Below are 18206 nucleotides of genomic sequence, written 5' to 3'. Positions count from 1 at the left end.
ATCTACATTGTTTAGCTCCATTACTCCTCTTGTGTTCCCTCTTTCAGAGGCATAGAAGTAGTCGTTCTCTGCTACAGTTTTAATGACATCTATGGCCTCCTCAATGGTCTTCTTCTTGTTCAAAGATCCTCCAGATGAATAGTCTACTGCCTTCTTTGACTCATAGGAGAGCCCTTCATAGAAAATGTGCAGCTGCACCCATTCATTGAACATGTCAGGTGGACACCTCCTTGTTAGGTCTTTAAACCTCTCCCATGCTTCATACAGAGTCTCACCATCTTGTTGCCTGAAAGTTTGGACCTCAGCTCTCAGCCTATTGATTTGTTGAGGGGGGTAAAATCTTGCTAAGAATTTGTTCACCACATCTTTCCAAGTTGTCAAGCTCTCCTTTGGGAAAGATTCCAGCCACTTGGCTGCCTTATCCTTGAGTGAGAATGGAAATAAGAGCAGTCTATAGGCGTCAGGATGAACACCATTAGATTTCACTGTGTCACATATTCTCAGGAAGGTGGTTAGATGTTGATTGGGGTCTTCTTGGACACTTCCTCCGAACGAACAGTTGTTCTGAACAAGGGTGATGAGCTATGGTTTTAGTTCAAAATTGTTGGCATGGATGGTTGGCTTTTGAATGCTACTTCCACAGTTTCCTGGGTTTGGATTGATGTAAGAGCCTAAAACTCTTCTATCCTCCCCAGCATGATTTGCTCGACCTCTTCCGCCATAGTTGTGAGTCACTTCTTCGTGATGGTTTTCCATGTTTTCTTCCATGTTTGGTTCAAAGTATTCCTCAAAGTGTTCCTCCTTTTCTTCAGCACCAACTACACATTTTTCTCTTGCCTCCCTTCTTAGTCCAAGGAAGGTTCTCTCAGGTTCAGAATCAAAAGAAGTTGAAGCCCCGCTTCTTCTTCCTGTCATACAACCAACAAGTACAAGCAAAGAGAATAGGTGCAGAAAGTATATCTGTCAGAATTACTGTTAGTGTGAGTGATGCAATATATCAAACAGTTAGTGGGTTAGTGAAATGAATGGTAAATAACAAAGAAAAAGTAAGGGGAAGGGAAGAAATTAACTAAAACAGAAAGTAAATAACTCAAACAGAAAATTAAATCAAACAAAAAATAAAATGCTCAATCTAGTTATCCTCCAATTTAATCATTGTTGATGCACAATCAATCCCCGGCAACGGCGCCATAAACTTGATGCACGGAAAACTTGTCTCATAACAAATTTCCTTCGGCAAGTGTACCGAATTGTCGTCAAGTAAAAACTCACAATAGAGTGAGGTCGAATCCCACAAGGATTGATTGATCAAGCAACTTTAATTAGAGGAATGTTCTAGTTGAGTGAATCCAGTATTTGAGTTTAGAATTGCAGAAAATAAAATGGCGGAAAGGTAAATGACAGAAAAAGTAAATGCTAGAATTAAAGAACTGAAAGTAAATGACTAAAAGTAAATTGCAGAATTGTAAATGGGAATGGGGAATTGCTCATAAAAGTAAGTAACAGAAATTAAAGAGAATGGGTAAGATCAGAAATAAGGGGTTCATTGGGCTTAGGAGATGTTGCATTCTCCAGATCAATTTCATTTTCATCTCTTCCTCAATCAATGCACTCATTGATCTCCTTGGCAATCTTAAGTGATTGAATTACAATTTCTTGTAATTCAATCTCTCAAATCTTGATCAATAGCCAATTCCTTGGTCAATTGCTCATGAGAAGAGATGAAGTATGGTCACTGATTATACCACATGCATTTCCCAAATCAAGTGTTAAGAGGATTATAGTCACATATCCATCCAAACCCAATTTGGTCCAGCATGAGAAAGCATTTCTAGCATGATCTCTTCATTCCTCTTTCAAGGTTCAGAAGAGATCCAAGTATGAATAGCTTCTTTTCCAAGATAACTACCCAATTAGATGAAGATCGAAAGCTTTCAAGTAAAATCAAGAGAAAAGAGAGAAGAAGAATAGTGAAAACTAGTATTGATCCATCAAATTACAACAGAGCTCCCTAACCCAATGAAAGGGGTTTAGTTGTTCATAGCTCTGGAAAATGAAACCAAAGATGGAGAATACATGATGATACTAGAAGTGCAGAGAAAGTAAATACAGAGAGTAGTTCTATGCCCAGAGGCTCCCTATAATTTCCCACTCTCCAAATAATTCAAAGCTACTCCTATATATACTACTCTTCTACTCTTCTAGTTGGTTCTTCAAGTCTTGGGTCTGGGCCTTTGGATCTTGAGTTTGAAGCAGTTATTTTCTTCATTGGGCTTGGCTTTACTTGCAGAGAGAAAGTGTGAAGTGGGCAGAGACTTTAGCTCAGGACGTTAGTGGTGTTAACGTTCAGTGAAAATATGGGTTGGAGAACGTTAGTTACTTTCAAGTTTTTCCCTAATGTTCCTCACCCAAGTAAGAGCCACGTTAACCTCAACGTTAGTGGCACAAACGTTGCCACTAGCGTTGCCTCTTTGTCCTTCGCGCACGTTATTGGGACTCAACTTTCCCAATAATGTTGAGAAGCCTTCCCCTTCCCTACGTTAGAGTCCACGTTAACTTAGTTAACGTGGCTCTTTTAACGTAGGCTTGCCAACCTTCGAGAACGTTAGTGACACTTAACATTGTCACTAACGTTCCAATGTGCCCCTTAGCTCCCACGTTAGAGTCCACGTTAACTAGGTTAACATGGCTTCTAACGTGGCTGTGCTAGCCATCTCCAACGTTAGTGACAAAGTTGAATGTCACTAACGTTGGCTCATCATCCCTCTCCTCACGTTAGCTTCCACGTTAACTAAGTTAACGTGGGAGTTAACGTGGCTCATTGTGGCTTGTGTTGGCTCCTTCCAACGTTAGTGACAATGTTTGGTGTCACTAACGTTGTCGACAACCTTTCTTCTCCACGTTAACTTCCACGTTAAATAGGTTAACGTGGGAGTTAACGTGGCCTCTTGGGGATAGTGTGTGTTCATCCCAACATTAGTGACAATGTTTGGTGTCACTAACGTTGTCGACCACCTAGTTTCTTCACGTTAGCTTCCATGTTAACTAGGTTAACGTGGGAGTTAACGTGGCTTCTTGTGACTTGGCCAACGTTAGTGAGAATGTCGAATGACACTAACGTTGGCGTCCCCCTTTTCTTCTTAACGTTAGAGGCCACGTTAACTAAGTTAATGTGGCAACTAACGTGGCCACTTATGAGCTTGGTCCAACGTTAGTGATAATGTTAAGTGTCACTAACGTTGGCTCCATTTCCTTTCTTCCACATTAGAATTCACGTTAGCTTAGTTAACGTGACTCTTAACGTGGGCAATGATGGCTTCGAGAGCGTTATTGGCAATGACTTTTCTCATTAACTTTGCAAGTTACTCCCATTCCACTACAAAAAAATTTGGTAAAAACGGCGGTTTTTTTTTGGTATTTACGGCGGTTTGAACCGCCATTATTACCAAGAATGGCGGTTTTGTAAACCGACGTAATTCTGGGCGCCATTCTGGTTATTACGGCGGTTTTTGAATAGGTTAAAACGACGGTTCAAACCGCCGTTATTTCCTGGGTTAAAACGGCGGTTTTTGAATCGGTTAAAATGGCAGTTCAAACCGCCGTTATTTCCTGGGTTAAAACGGCGGTTTTTGGATAGGTTAAAACGGCAGTTTGAACCGCCATTATTACCCTGACAGAGTGGCATTTTGGTTGGTTAAAACGGCATTTTTGAACCGCCGTTTTTACCCTAACCAAGTGACTTTTTGTTGGTTAAAATGGCATTTTTGAACCGTCGTTTTTACTCTGACAGTGTCATTTTTATTGGTTAAAATGGCATTTGAAACCGCCGTTTTTATCAGGTTAAAATGACATTTCATGTTATTTAAAATGACAGTTAAATATTGCCCTTTTTTACTGGGTAAAAGTAATTTTTTTTATCGTTTAAAATGATAGTTTTTATCGTGTTAAACAAATAATTTTTTTGTTTAAAATTTCACAATAATAAGAAATCATAACTCATCAACAAAATATACATAACTCATAAATAAAATATTAAACATAATATATAATATTTTAGTATTGGAAATAAAAAATAATAACTCCTATACAAATAAAGTATTGGAAGTCTTAATATGTAACTATTAATACATCAAGTCTCTATCATTAAAAAAATCACACTGCTCTATTATTCGCTTCCAAAGATCTACTTTCTAACTCTTTTGGCGATGGAATCTCACTATCTTGATCCAATTCCTACAACAAAAATATAATTTAAAAACAAAATAAAAAAGAATAAATAGATAAACCATTAACTTGGACAGCGCAAAATAAATTTAAACAAAAAATGAGAATTTAGAACAACCAGACAGTAATCTTGTTTATATATCCATGTATATAACATGAGATATTTAATATTTGACCTGAATAGATCCAGGAGTTGATCCAATGTTATACTAGCTAGACGCGACGCTCATTGCCACTGCAAGAAAGATAGCTAGACTTTTGCAGGTTATACAGATACAACAAACACTAACTGCTCTCCCTTAGCAAATAACTACAACAACCAACGCCATGAAGTACAAGAGCATACTGCAGATACCCCAAGGTTGTAAAGTAAAAACCAAGGAAACTCACCAAGCCAAACCCATGTCCAAGAAAATAATCTTCCTTCACTAAGAACCACTTCTACCATGCTCTTCCCCTGTACGTTTATTGAAGATTTCTGGTTATAAGCTTCAGAAACTTTACTTTTGTGTCTAGTATATCAGTTAATTTTTGCTGTTCTTAGAACTGGTTATTTGGACACTCGAAACATGCAAAATGCAAAGGAAAAGTGTTTGTATCTTTTATATTAAAAATCAAATTAAGATAGTATGAAAATCATGTATAAGACATACATTTTATATATATATAGTTTAATTTTCATATATTTACACAAGTTCCATCACATATTATTTTTCCTGTTCTTTGTTTCCAGTGCATCATATATAATAATTAGTATATACATCTTAATTCCAGAGAGGCTTGCAAGTCACAAATTGTTTTCAACAATAATATTGTATTATTGGAGCCATTGAATTCATGCTATATTATAGATATATAAGTTATACTATTAAGCAATTCATTAGTCATCATTACTGCAACATCCATTGAAATACATGTGTTTTAGATTGTTCCTATCATTGTTTTAATCATAAACAGTGTATAAATTTCTGATTAAGCCATCTTAAATAAAGCAAGAGCTAGTTTGTGAACATTAATTTTAAGAAACTAATTAAATTACTGTCTTTTTTTTCATTTATAAAAATGACTATAGATCATATCTTATATAGCAATTGGATTTATAGGAAGAAAGGATCAGGGTTATCATTACTGAAGTTCCAGCTAGCGTAATTTCCTTCTACTCCTTATTGGTCCTTGCTTCGCTAGGTAACATATATAGAGGGTGGCTTTTCCTTCGCTCAAGCCATGATTTGGTATTAAAAAATAGAAAGAAGCTGTCCAGTCATTTATTAACAAATCAGGTACTATGTTAGTGTTGTGTGATTACCTCTCATCTCGCTGGATCCAACCAGAACGCTTCCAAGGCACGCTTCTGGCATAGTGTTTCAGCCATGTCAATATACCTGAAATAAGAAAGATAAAAAATCATTAAATTGATTCAATATTTCAATGTGACACTCATATAAAAGAAAGCGAAAGAGTGACAAACTCATTTCCACCATAGTAACTAGCACCAGGATATCCCTCACTGTATTTGTTTGTCATGATAGACCCTACAGCTTCCATCACAGAGACAGAGGTGAAATTTTTTAAGGGTATGACTTCTAGCCCCTTCACAAAAACAAAAACAAGAAGTCAATCCATATATGTGGTGAAAACTGGAAAGCAAAACTCTACCATCATCTCATCAATCATCATATATGATAGGCAATAAAACATTCAAATGTTTTGCATAAACTCAGATAGTTGCATTATTTTTTTCAAGATTTTCTATATCCCTGGCAAAGATGCAAGTAATAATAAACTAATATATTACCTTCCATTATCTAGCTTTCTCTAGCTCAATTATATCAGCAATTTCAAGATCAACTTCCTCAAGTAAAGCATTCAATTGCTTTGGCCACTGCAAAGGCAAATCAATATATTACAATAGAAGTATGATTTTTCTTCCTTTCTGCTTGAAAGTTGAAACAATATGTATATCTAGATATGCATAACATTAACTGTAATTATATAATAAGCTTACCGAAACTCGGGATTTTTCTTTGTCGTAAACAGCTTCATCAGGTAAAGAGGACTACATTCAAAAGCAAGGGAAAGGAATGGCAAGTATTTAATTGGTTAAGGTAGGGGAGCATAGAATATTATGAATATGAATATTTATTATTATAAAGATAATAATATAATATAAAGCATATATGGTTGGAAATTTGATTAAAGAAGACCTTGTAGTAAACAGTGGTGCCTGCACTGAAGAGAGGACGTAAAGGCTTGTCCATGGAAGTTGAAAGTCTGCAAAGAAGTGCCATTGCCATTGCCATCTCCAAGACACAGAACACAGGGTGTGTGTGTGTGTGTGTGTGTTATGGGCTCTTGATGATCCACTCCTTATTCCTTAGCACCACTTCTGCTCCTCGATGGTTCATTGTCACCACTACTAACAAAGTGTGCAATAGTGATAAACAACCCTTACAAAGTTTACTACCAGCCAGCACAGAATTAAATGTCCATAATGATCAAATCCCTACATGATTTGAAAACCGTAAAATATTTATATATGCACCAATTATCTTGTGCAATTTATATTACTTGTTGAAACTGAATAACCCCTTCTTCAATACTTTCACCTAACCTTGAAATTTTAACAATTTCTTATACAATCAAAATCAAACTCATCTTTCTTGTACTCTATTTAACAATTTTATTTTAACAATTATTTTTACTTGCAGTTTTTAGCTTCCTCCGATCCTATAAAAATGTCTAAACATGGACCAACAATGCAAATTGAAACCACCATCAGCACCACCACATATAACAATTAATTAAATAAGCATGAAATTAGTTTCTGCTACACGTGTTCTTATGATTTTAGTGACCTCAGTAACTAGTTCTGAGGCTACAATTTCATCATGCAGTGATGTGATTAGGAACCTAAAGCCTTGTGTGAATTACTTGGTGAGTGGAAGTGGTAAACCACCAGGACCATGTTGCTTTGGCGTTAAAGCTTTTGCAGCTACTGCAACAACTTCTGCTGATAAGAAAACTGCATGCTAATACTAAATTTAAACTAATTATTTCAAGGTCACAAGCACTATTTAAGTTCAGCATGTTAATACTCACCAGATGAATGAAAAGATGATGTCTATCTTCAAGTGGCTCTTATTTAAGTAGCTTCCATGCATCTTCTAAATAGTTCCAAATCTATTTATCTATATAAAACAACCCCATTGTTAATAACTTCATTGTTCTCTAAAGCAAATAACTTAACAAAGCACAAAAACAAGTTTCAAGCTAATAAAAGAATTTGTTGATATGTCTGCAATATGTCACATACAACAATGATTAAATAAATGCATAAACAAAAAAAATAAGCATTCAAGCAATTCATCAAACACGTGCTATGCAAATCAGTAAAGCACCAACCGAGAGCATATTTACAAATCAAAACCGCAAAGAGAATGCAAATTTGTATACACGCATGTAAGAAGAAATCGAAGAAATTACATGAAGACCTTACCCCCAATTTCTGCTAACAAGGAAGAAAATCAAAACCTAAAATTACAGAAATAGAAGTAGTAACAATTTGCAAAACAAAGTATGAGTAATTAAAAGAAGAGAATGTGGATTTGTATATAAACCTAATTCAACGAAGATGGAGAAGGAGAAGCTTCACAGAAGACAACACGGTGGAGCAGGAAAAATCACACAGCAGATCCATCGATTGAAGTGAAACGTTGATGGAGTGAAACGTTGAAGGAGGAGATCGCAACTAGAAGAAAAGCATTGATGGAGGAGCTTGCCGCCAGAGGAGAGCCTCGTGGATGAGATTACAGATCTCATGTTGCGATGGAGTTTATTCTAGGTTTCTCACATTGCGATGGAGGTTCGATTAAATAGCACAATCTTTATTAATGAAATAGAAGAATTTTTATATCAGTGAAGCAGAGTAAGTAATGGCGTTTAAATCTGTCAAAAACACCAAAAAACCACTGCTTTCTGGAAGCAAATTATGGCAGCTGCATAAATCGCCTTAATTTATGAATATAATGGCAGTTTTATAGAAACGCCATTATGTTGCTGCCATTTTGTGCTCTTTTTTTTGTAGTGTTCCACGTTAGTGTTAACGTTAGTATAACTAACGTAGCAACTAATATGGTTCTTCTTTGCTTCCTTTGTCCTGAAATCAAGCAATAAAGTGCATCAAAGTTCTAGTCCAAGTCATGGGAAATGCAACATCCAATTTGTCATTAAATTCATGCAAAATCCTCATGAAATCATGTAAAGTGCACAATGTATGCTTGAATCAAGATGTAAATGAATATCTACCCAAAACTAGCTTATTTCCTAAGGAAATGCATGAAACTACCCTAAAAACAGTAAAGAGAAGGTCAGTGAAACTGGCCAAAATGCCCTGGCATCAATTACTCTCTCTATGATTGCAATCCTTGCTTTGTCTGATTCTATATATCCATTATTTTGTGTATGGATGCATTTACATGATTGAGGCCATCATTTCAACAGTCACTTTTCCCAAACAGCCTTAACCCTTTTATCTACCGTTGCTAACCAGTTTTGAGCCCATGATAAACCCTTTTTGTTCTTAAATTGAGCACATCAACACCCCTAAGCAAAAAACAATGAACGTCCCTGGATTTGGATCCTTGATTAGCTTAGGTGAGTGAGAGTGTGTATCATACAACTGGGAGGGTGTACTTGGGAACTTGGGTAGATGTAAAGGTATGTCTTTGTATTTGTAATTGAAAATTATGGGAATTGGGAACATACTCATGTATTGAATGATTGAACCATATGCATTAGAATTTTTGTACATGAAACCCCAAAAAGGGGACAAGCAATATATATAGAATGAAGGAAAAGGAATGTAAAGAAAAAGAAACAGGACAATAAAAGAAACAAAAATATAGAAAAAGAAAGCAATAAAAAGGGGACAAAATTCCCCAAGGTAAAGTAACAATAACAATGCATATGGAATGTGAACTAAAGAGAATGCATGAGTATATGAAAAAAATGGGAACCATGGGTAGCTAGGTATTGTATTAGAATTATATGGGTTATTTTATGTGTTTGGTGAGATCTTATGTTAATCAAGGATTCAAATTTCAAGCTCACTTGACCATATACATTCCTACCTTTACCCTAGCCCCATTACAACCTATTAACAAGACCTCATAATACTTGTATGCATGCATTGAGTAATTGTTAATTGTTAGATGAAAGACAAATCTTGGAAAGCATGATTAGGGGAGGATTGAGTGACGAACCCTATACACTTGAGCGAATAGAGCGAATAGAGCGGATACACTTCCGGTGAGGGTTCGATGCTCAACTCCTTGTCCCTGGCTTTCGCAAGCGTTCATCTCACAAGTTATATGCACTTCATTTTGATGTTCAAATTGGTAGAATTCATGGACTACATGTCACCTTAGCCCTATATGCTCATATGCGTTCTTGGAGGATGGATTTACCCTTGACCAAGTAGATAGGTACCTTTACATTAGTTATATGCATTTACATAGATAATTCGCACTTCATGAATCCTTTCCTCCCACGGTCTTTGGTCTTTTTATTTTTTTTTTTAGCATGAGGACATGCTCGGTTTAAGTGTGGGGAGGTTTGATAAATCTCAATTTTGTGGTTTATATTGTGTAGAATTTGGGGGATTTTGTCAATATTTTCCACACTTATTCACAAGAATTGCATGGTTTTGTGTTCTCTTCCTAATATTGCTTCATGATGGAAAACATGCTTCTTTTTCCTTAAATGTGCCATATTTTGATCCTCTTTTATTACCATTCGATACCGTGATATGTTTGTTGAGTGATTTCAGAGTTTACAAGGCAAGAATGGCCTAGAAGAGAGAAAGAAAGCATGCACAAGTGGAAAGAACATGAAGAATTAGATTTTGGGAAATCAGCTGCGACGCGCACGCACACCTTACGTGCACGTGTGGGTGTAGGAAGATGGGTATGGCACGCGAAGAGTGGCGCATCCGCGTGGATTGGCGAAATCTCCATCGACGCGCACGCGTGCTTGCCGCGTACGCGTGGATTGCGAAATTTAGACGAAACGCACGCGTGGATGACGCGTACGCGTGACGAGCTGCACGTGACCTCATTAAAGAAATCGTGCCTGGCGATTTCTGAGGCTCAACAGGCCCAAATTCAAACTGGTTCTGCATGGAAAAGACCCAGGAACTCTAGGGGGAAAGTGGGGGATCATCCATTACACACTTAGACACAATTTTTGCTAGTTTTTGGTTTTTTTCTTCTAGAGAGAGAAACTCTTATTCCTCTCTAGATCTAGTTTGATTTTATCTTCCCTTGTTGCATTTTGAATTGGGTTTTGTTGATTTCTAGTTTTGATTACTTAATTTGAATTTCCTAGTATAATTTGTTGAGATCTTGTGTTAGATTTATGTTTCCTTGTTATTTTCCATTTTCTATTCATCTTGTGGATCTTGAATTGTTAATGTTACATTGATGTTTTCTATGATTAATAGTGTTAATTGAGTAGTTTTATATTGATAATTGTTAGTGGGTACTTTCAATTTCCAATTTATTTGCAATTTGAATGTCTTTTGTTAATGCACCCCATGTGTTTGATAAAATGTTTCCTTTGATTATGGAGTAGTTCTCTTTACTCTTGGCTTAAGCTATAAGAATTGGATGACCTTGAGTCATTGGGTCTTATTGAATTGTTGATTGGAGAACCCTTGTGGTCAAGTTGACACCCATTGACACTAACCCACTACTAATTTAATTAGTAGATTGGTTAGGACTTATGGGTTGAGATTGACCAAGCCACTTGACGTACCTCAAGTTTAGGAGTAGATATTACGTACTTAAGGCTCTTGGAGGTAGACTTAGTGAGTTTGGTTCCTCATAATTGGCAATTTATAGTTGTAGACAAGGATGGTGACCCCAATTCCTATGCTTAGCTAAGAGTTCCTTTTATTATTCACATTTGAAAACTAAAAATCTCATTTGTTTAGTTCTCGTTTTAGTTAATTGCTTAATTCTAGAGTAGAAGTAGTTTTGTTGATTTCTAGTTTTGATTACTTAATTTGAATTCCCTAGTATAATTTGTTGAGATCTTGTGTTTGATTTATGTTTCCTTGTTATTTTCCATTTTCTATTCATCTTGTGGATCTTGAAATGTTAATGTTACATTGATGTTTTCTATGATTAATAGTGTTAATTGAGTAGTTTTATATTGATAATTGTTAGTGGGTACTTTCAATTTCCAATTTATTTGCAATTTGAATGTCTTTTGTTAATGCACCCCATGTGTTTGATAAAATATTTCCTTTGATTATGGAGTAGTTCTCTTTACTCTTGGCTTAAGCTATAAGAATTGGATGACCTTGAGTCATTGGGTCTTATTGAATTGTTGATTGGAGAACCCTTGTGGTCAAGTTGACACCCATTGACACTAACCCACTACTAATTTAATTAGTAGATTGGTTAGGACTTATGGGTTGAGATTGACCAAGCCACTTGACGTACCTCAAGTTTAGGAGTAGATATTACGTACTTAAGGCTCTTGGAGGTAGACTTAGTGAGTTTGGTTCCTCATAATTGGCAATTTATAGTTGTAGACAAGGATGGTGACCCCAATTCCTATGCTTAGCCAAGAGTTCCTTTTATTATTTACATTTGAAAACTAAAAATCTCATTTGTTTAGTTCTCGTTTTAGTTAATTGCTTAATTCTAGAGTAGAAGTAGATCATATGTTCTCTTGATTTAGTTACTTGATTTAGTTTCTTGCACTTTAAGATTTCTTGCTTGTTAAGTCTATTAGTTTAATTCCATTATCATGACTTCCAACCCCGGAATTCAAACCTATATTGATGCACATGTCTGCCCATTCCTTGTGAGACGACCCGAGGTTTGAATACTTCGGTTACTTTCATTGGGGTTAAACTTTGTGACAACCAATTCTTTAAAATTTGATTCGAGGATTATTTGTCGGTCGAGAGCTATACTTGCATCGTGAATATTTTGTAAAATTCTTTACCGACGATAGTCCACCTATCAGGCACCCGAAGTACAAACTGGCCCTAACAAAGGAGCAATATAAGAAAGATAAAAAATAGCTGATTCTAATGCATGAACAATATTTAAAGATTTTCAAATTGGCTTATATACAGGTACCAATCAAGACATCCAGGTTGAAAAAAGATGATTCAAATCCTTCTAAACATTTAACCAGCAAAATATGAAGCCTTAACATTCTTACAGAAAATCAATGGCAAATGTTCTGATGGTGATAAGAAGAAGGAAGAAACAGAATCAATCTGCTCCTGGGTTGCCAAAGAACCCAAAAAGAAATACAACTCCCCAATAACCAAGTATGGCAAAAATATCTTGCAATACCAAAGACTAGAAATTTTTGCATCTGAGTTTGGGGCCCTTAAAACTCCATCAACATCGTGAAACTGCGCCGATTCGGCCACTAGTGAAGGCAAAGTTTTGACTAAAGGTAATTAAATCTTGATTAAACTCAACAAATTGAATGCAAATTCACTAGGAAAAGATAGGAAAGATGCTCACGCATCACAACACCAAACTTGAATTGTTACTTGTCCTCAAGCAACCAAAACTAATACAAGATTAAGATGTGAATTTGCATGAGAAGTGAAAGTTTAGTTATGCTCATGTCTCTTCTTAAAGTGGGATTTATTATTGCAATTCTGAACAGTTTTGGCTTCTCACTCTCCTTTGAATCAGAGGAATGTCAATGTCATTTGGAAATAGAATCCAGATCATATTATGAATTCTCTGATCTTTATACTTAAGTTTAATCCTTGAACACAGCAGATATCCTTTAATTCTCAATTAACTGGTGCTTTGCACATTGAGCCTAGCCGTGACTTTAAATATTCTATCTCAAGGGGTTAATTGACACAAGAACACCACAAGCACTTAACTGGGGAACTCTCTTGAAGTTCTGATTTTTCTTTCAACTACTCCCAGACAGTGGTGCTTAAAGCCTTTGGCATACTCTACTAAATGCATTTGATCTCGACTCTAAATATTTTGTCTCAAGGGTTACTTGACACAAGAACACCACAAGCATATGACTAGGAAAACAACTCTTTGAGCTTTTAATCATGTCTGACCTTCCTAATCATTGATGCTCAGAGTCTTGGACCTTGCTTTTTATTCTTCCCTTGCTGTTTCTTTTGCTTCAAGGATTAACTTTTACTAATTTCAGAAAATTCATAATGGTTCTCTAAATTCCTGTTCCTTATACATCAACATCCCTTGATTCAAATTCAAACATGCACAGTTCATGTCATGCATTCAGAATCACAGAGAACACCACCACATTTGATTAAATTAGACTACTTTTTATTATAAACTCTTTTACTCATGCATTGCATCTTTTTCTATCTTTTCTTTTCTTTTGATTTCAAGCTCAATGAGCAATACATAAGACATCTTTCATAATTAAAATCAAATAGCAAAATAAAAAAAACAAATTAAACTAGAACCTAGAAATTGAAATAACAACTGATCATGCAATGACTAAAACAAAATAGCAGAAAACAGGAATATATCAAACTAATGGCAAACTACTATAGAAAGTGAAAGGAACTAGACTACCTCAATCTCCATGGTGGGGATCTCTCTCCTCAGGCTGTGCTCCGTATGGTCCTCTCAAGCGGTTGTAATCCTATCTCAGCTGAGAAATCTCCTGCCGCTGAAAGTCCTAAGCAGCTCTCATCTCCTCAAAGGTGGTACAGAGATGCTCCTAATAATGACTGTTTTGTGTGGCTCTCATCTCCTCTACAGATGTAGTGTACTGCTGCCAGCGGCTATCATTAGTGATCCTCATCTGCTCAATGGAAGAGGTGAGTTGTTGCCAGTACTTCTGAGGTGGGAAATACTATCCATGAGGCAGTGGTGGCTGAGCCTGCTGAGCTTCCTCCTGATCCTACTGAGCTTCCTCCTCAACTTGCTCTTCTTTGTGGATCCTGTACTGTTCCCTGTGAGTCTCCATTCTCTTCTTTGTGATTGGTCTCTCAACATAAATGGGGAAATCATTCTCCATCTTTACCCCTGCTGCTTCACACAGACGGTAAATCAGATATGGGAATTCAAGCATAGCATTCTTATAAGGGCTGGAGGGATAATATTCTCCACCTCCACCACTTCTCCCTTCATGATGCTGTAAATCATGACAGCCCGATCCACAATGCATTCAGACCAGTTGCTAGTAGGCATGATGGACCTTCGGATGAAGTCCAACCATCCTCTAGCTAAAGGGACTAGCTCAGCACTCTTTAAGTGGTTCAGTTTTCTCTCAGCACCTAGCTTCCACTGAGAACCCAGAATGCATAATTCTTCAACAACTAGATCCAGTTCCTGGTCATTATCCATTCACCTACTGTAACTGGGAGTTAGCTGAGGTGGATACAGCAGGTGGAGGGCTTGTCTGACACTTCTTGGGATAAAGTCAATGACCTTGCCTCTTACATAGATCTGGTAGCTCTTCTCATTGACTCCTTCGACGTCCTTGTATGTGACTCAGATGTTTCAATAAAACTCTTGGACCATTAAGTGCCCAACCTCCGTGTGCGGGTTGCACATAAAACTCCACCCTCTATTATCAATTTAAAACTGGATCTCCGGATATTCATCCGGTTTCAGTGCAAATCTTACTTCTGGAATCACTCCCATTTTTAAGGTATGCTCAAAAAAATGTTCTTCATGGAGCTTGGATCTGAACCTGTGCGTATTAGGAGAATTGGTGGCTAGCTCTTTTCTTTTCTTTTTCTTTGAAGGTGTGCTAGTCTTAGGTGCCATTACAGAAAACAGAGAATACAAAAAAAAAATAGGCAGCAAAGCGACAACACCAAACCTAAAATTTTTGCTCGTCCCTGAGCAAATTAAAGAAATACAAAGGGAAAGAAGAAGAGGGTGAAGCAAAAAGAAAGCAGAAAATAAAATAGAAGAAAATAAAGATTAATGTTAAATTTTTTTTCTGTAAATTTGTTTTTTTTTTCTTTTGAACAGGAATTCAGAAAAGAAAAGGGGGTACGGAAGGGCGGAAGAGGGACGAAGAGTAGAGTGTATGGTGGTTGTGTTTTGGAAGAGGGATTGAAGGTTATGTGGATGAATAGAAGGGATTGTGGGAATAGGTGCTGGAGGGAATTGGTGATAGAAGGAGGGTTGGGTGTTCTTCAGAGGAGGGGGCACGGTTGGGGTTGATAGAAAGAGGGATATGAGAGTGGGTGTGTATATCTTGTTGTGGGTTATGGGTTGTGGGTTGAGGATAGAGGACAGAGGCTTAAATAGAGGGAGGGGTTGGGTTTTGTTGGGGTAAGCAGGGTCACGAGCTTGTGTTGGGAGGGGAGGAGTTCACGGGTGTTTCTTGGAAAAGGGGGGGGGTGTCACGGGCAAGAATTGGGAAAAGGGGAAAGGGGTGAAGGCCTAGAACGGGGCAAGATCTGGTACTTATTTGGGAGGGGGCTCGACCGAATCTCAAGATTTAGGAAGGATTTGCTGAGGAAAGGTTGGAAGGGGGGTGTCACGGGTGTTAGGCTACGCCTAACTTGAGGGAAACACACGCCTAACTGGATTGAAGGGTGCGCCTAACTTGGTTTGCGTGATCAAGACCCTACGCCTAACTTATGTGATGCTGCGCCTAACTTGAAGTGAAGACCCTTGCTTGGCACCTGACTCCAAGGATGCTGTGCCTAACTTGAAGCCATGCCTCCCCTAGCAAGCCTCCCGAGTGTGCTAGCTACCCCTGCGCCTTACTTGACCTCCAATGCACCTAACTTGCCTTGAGTCTTCACACCTTGCGCCTAACTTGAGAATTCTCAAGTTAGGCATGAACTAGGCAGTGAAAAAATTTCCTTGTGCGCGTCATTGTGGCGCCTAACTTGAAAATTCTCAAGTTAGGCGTAGACCCTCCAGAGAAAAATGCTCCTTTGTGCATAATATATGGTGCCTAACTTGAGATTTTCAAGTTATGCGTCACTTTATCCGAATCAATATACTCCTCTCCTGGTGTCCATAACTCTGTATTCAGGAACCTGTTTCTGTTTCAATAACTCTACATGATCCGAACACACGTAAAACAAAGGAAAAAATAGTAAAAACTCGACTCAAATCAAATAAATAACAAAAATCAAACCAACAGAAATCAAACTAAAGGATACGAAAACATCGGGTTGACTCCTGACAAGCGCTTCTTTAACGTCACTAGCTTGACGGTCAGTGCTGCTAATTGAGCAGATGAGCAGACCATTGGCGATCAATCTCACCTCCAAGATAGTGCTTCAACCTCTGGCCATTGATTGTAAATTTTCTGTCAGAATGCTCTTTTTGAATCTCCACATGACTATATGGTGAAGCTCTGGTTACTACAAACGGTCCTGACCACTGGAATTTCAGCTTCTCAGAAAAGAGTTTGAGCCTTGAATTATACAGAAGCACTCTTTGACTTGGATCAAAGACTCTGATGGAAATCTTCTTGTCATGCCATATCTTAGTTCTCTCCTTATAGAGCTTGGCATTCTCATAGGCTGAATATCTGAATTCATCAAGCTCATTTAACTGAAGCATTCTCTTAATTCCTGCAGCTTGAGCATCAAGGTTCAGATACTTGATTGCCCAGTAAGCTTTATGCTCCAGCTCAACTGGCAAGTGATAGGCTTTACCATAGACCAGCTAATAAGGGGACATGCCAATAGGAGTCTTGTAAGCTGTCCGGTAAGCCTAGAGAGCATCATCAAGCTTCCTAGACCAGTCCTTTCTTGAGACACTGACGGTCTTCTCTAGAATCTTCTTGAGTTCCCTATTAGAAACCTTAACCTGTCCACTAGTCTGAGGGTGGTAGGGGTTGCTACTTTATGACGGACTCCATATCTCTATAGAAGTGAGTTCAGCTGTCTGTTATAGAAGTGACTTCCACCATCACTAATAAGTGTCTTTGGAACACCAAACCGGCTGAAAATATATCTCTGAAGAAAGCTCATCACCCCTTTGGCATCATTGGTGCGCAGAGCCACAGCTTCTACCCATTTGGACACATAATCAACTGCCACTAGAATATAGTTGTTGGAATATGAGGGTGGAAAAGGTCCCATGAAATCAATACCCCACACATCAAACAACTCACCTCAAGAATCCCCTGCTGTGGCATCTCATGGTTGGCAAGGAGAGTCTTAGCTCTTTCACATCTGTCATAACTCTTCACAAATGCTCTTGAATCTCTGAAGAGAGTCGGCCAGTAAAAATCACTCTGAAGGACTTTTACAGCTGTCCTTTCACCACCAAAGTGGCTTCCATAATCAGAGCCATGACAGTGCCAAAGAATTTGCTGTGTTTTCTCATCTGGGACACATCTCTAGATTATACCATCTGAACATCTTCTAAAAAGGTAAAGCTCCTCCCAAAAGTAGTACTTTGCATCAGTTAGTAGCTTCTTCACTTGTTGTCTACTGTACTCCTTTGGAATGAAATTCATGGCCTTGTAATTTGCAATGTCTGCAAACTATGGAGCCTGCTGAATGAAAAACAGTTGCTCATCCAAAAATGTTTCAGTCATAGCTGTGGGTGGTTGCACTCCTTCTTCAGGCTCAATTATGGAATGGTGGTCAGCTACTTGATTTTCTGACCCTTTCCTATCTTTTATCTCAATATCAAACTCCTGAAGGAGTAACACCCATCTGATTAATCTTGGTTTAGAATCTTGTTTGGTTAGAAGGTACTTTAAAGCATCATGATCAGTATAAACAATAACCTTAGAACCAATCAAATAGGACCTAAACTTATCAATAGCATACACAATAGCTAATAATTCTTTTTCTATAGTTGTGTAATTCTTTTGAGTATCATTTAACACACGGCTAGCATAGTAAATGACATGTATAAGCTTGCCATGTCTCTGTCCTAAAACATCTCCAATAGCATAATCGCTAGCATCACACATTAATTCAAATGGTAAATCCCAGTCAGGGGGAGCTA

General features: G+C 37.7%; 1 long non-coding RNA gene and 1 other non-coding gene across 27 annotated transcripts; one reads left to right on the top strand and one right to left on the bottom strand.

Annotated features, from left to right (window-relative positions):
* Window positions 1–211: 211 nt before the first annotated feature.
* LOC112768788 (small nucleolar RNA R71) lies at window positions 212–315 on the top strand. The gene has a single exon (XR_003186177.1). It is a non-coding gene; the product is annotated as a small nucleolar RNA R71 (small nucleolar RNA).
* A 3753-nt stretch (window positions 316–4068) lies between these two features.
* Window positions 4069–8233, bottom strand: LOC112766738 (uncharacterized). 26 transcript variants are annotated; one of them, XR_011875446.1, is made up of 10 exons: window positions 7842–8228; window positions 7324–7412; window positions 6429–6727; window positions 6230–6280; window positions 6020–6106; window positions 5693–5814; window positions 5354–5606; window positions 4615–4681; window positions 4401–4459; window positions 4085–4233 (listed from the first exon to the last, which is right to left on the bottom strand). It is a non-coding gene; the product is annotated as an uncharacterized lncRNA (long non-coding RNA). The 26 variants fall into 26 exon arrangements; XR_011875451.1 differs by having other exon boundaries at window positions 4097–4233; window positions 5531–5606; window positions 7842–8226; XR_011875439.1 differs by having other exon boundaries at window positions 4070–4233; window positions 4615–5606; window positions 7842–8232.
* Between the last annotated feature and the right edge of the window lie 9973 nt (window positions 8234–18206).

The sequence above is a fragment of the Arachis hypogaea genome, chromosome 17, assembly GCF_003086295.3.
Source record: "Arachis hypogaea cultivar Tifrunner chromosome 17, arahy.Tifrunner.gnm2.J5K5, whole genome shotgun sequence".
NCBI classification, from domain to species: domain Eukaryota; kingdom Viridiplantae; phylum Streptophyta; class Magnoliopsida; order Fabales; family Fabaceae; genus Arachis; species Arachis hypogaea.
Note: the sequence above shows the minus strand (reverse complement) of the source record. Positions and strands in the feature narration are given on the sequence as shown.